At 32.9% G+C, this 1,878-nt stretch overlaps 1 long non-coding RNA gene across 1 annotated transcript; it reads left to right on the plus strand.

Annotated features, from left to right (window-relative positions):
• The first annotated feature begins 8 nt into the window (after positions 1-8).
• Positions 9-464, plus strand: LOC112097170. The gene is made up of 3 exons (XR_002904785.1): positions 9-29; positions 99-230; positions 359-464. It is a non-coding gene; the product is annotated as an uncharacterized LOC112097170 (long non-coding RNA).
• Positions 465-1,878: the final 1,414 nt, after the last annotated feature.

Here is a 1,878-nt window from a genome sequence, read left to right on the forward strand (position 1 = left end):
ATCATCAGTTCACGGATACACATGTGGTGGTAAGCATCTTATGAATATGATTCATATCTCGCTATCATACTGGTCATACAAATACCGTTTCATCTCAGGTAACAATCTTACTTGCACTTAAAGGATCGTTTTTTGGTTTTCTTATCCTCAACGTCTATTCCCAGCGTGATGTAAAGTGGGCCTTGAGGGTGTTTGATTTCTTGTGTTCTTGGCCCTTTGTCCAAATACGGGTATTGAATATATTGTGATAGTTTCTTTTTATTTTATTATTACTATTGTTATCTTTTGTTCGGACTTGTTTTGTAGGTTTTGGTAATTTTACATTTATTTTATATGTTTCTGGCTTTCATGCATGCAGGGAATAAAAGTGCTGTGGCTCCCTCGGCAAGAAAATGAAATCCTGTCATATCAGGAGCTTCAAAAACAGTACCCACGTTTACAGGCTTTCGAAAATTAATTAGGCACATTTTTTTATTCTCAAAGTGGTTACTCTCCTGTGCTATTGTTGATTTTAGTCCGTTCATTTTATTTAAGCTCATAAGTGATTATTTATATAGGGGCTGCGCTGCTGCTGATGTTAGAAACTTAATTGAAATGAAGTTCTAAGTATTTATTCTCACCACTTATTCTAATCCTTTATTTCATTTAGAAATTAGAATCAAGGGGTGTGTGTGTGTGTGTATGATTTGGTAAGTCCAATGATTTTTTCCATAAATGCTCCCTTGTTCATAAAGGGACACATGATCAGTTTGAGATTTACCCCAAAATAGGTGAAATTTAGGCACTTTACAAAAATTGGAATTGCGACGAATGGGCCAACAATCCTCAAAAACTAAAAGGATGTAAATTTGATTTCGTTGAAGTGCTGTCTGATTTTTCAAAAACATCTAGTGCAGATATTGTATGTTTGGAGAAGGTTGAGACTTATTCGGTTAACTTATAAGAAATATTGGATACATAATATATACTAGAAGAACATGACATAGGTATAAGATTTAAGTATGGGTTTGAGAAATGTCAAAACAATATTAATTGACCTGAATTAGAGAACTTTTGTTAAAACGTTATGTGTGTTGTGAAATTCGAGGGTGAGATTAAAATGTTCTGTATGTTAAGTGATAATATCATATAACTTCTTTTCTTTGGTCCAATATCTTTGTTGAATGTGTCAGTTGTTTGAGAAAAATCATTTTTTTTATTAAAAAAAACTTTCAGAATCGATCTCATACAAAATATATAAGAATTTGTAATCTAGAAATCGTACCTTGAAAATCTAAGAAGACGAACAATTTTTATTTTTTTCGCTGAAGTGATTTAGGCTCCCAAGTCACGATCTGTCACCACTACTCCTGTTAAATCACGATCCGCTACCAAATAATCTTTCAGGCTATGACTCAAGTTTGATTTGCACTTGACGTGTGGGCGCCTTTATCACCACTACAACAACTAACAAGAGAAAATTTTCCTCTCAATTTTAGAGAGAAAAATTCTTTTTCTCTGATTTGTATATTGCGGCTCTGTCATTTTTTCTTTAGAGAAAATAAACTTTTTTATATCTCCTTTTAGTGAAAACCCTAGGCTCCAAATAATAAAAATAAAAAGTCACGATACTTGTTTTTTCTATAGGGGCCCACCTAGTAAAATAACATAAGACCCTTTACACACAAGCATATTAAATGAAGTCTCCCAGTAAATGATATATTTAGGCTTTTGAACAAAATAGCTAGTTATCTTGCTTATTAATCCAGTAGTGGTGCAATCAATTACATGAGCTAACCCGGGGATCATTTGGGAACATACAATAGTGGCTAGAACAATTAAGCCTATAATTAAATAAGCCTAATTATTTAATTTTAACTCTACTCCTTTATACTCATG

The sequence above is a fragment of the Citrus clementina genome, unplaced genomic scaffold (genome assembly GCF_000493195.1).
Source record: "Citrus clementina cultivar Clemenules unplaced genomic scaffold, Citrus_clementina_v1.0 scaffold_600, whole genome shotgun sequence".
NCBI lineage: Eukaryota > Viridiplantae > Streptophyta > Magnoliopsida > Sapindales > Rutaceae > Citrus > Citrus x clementina.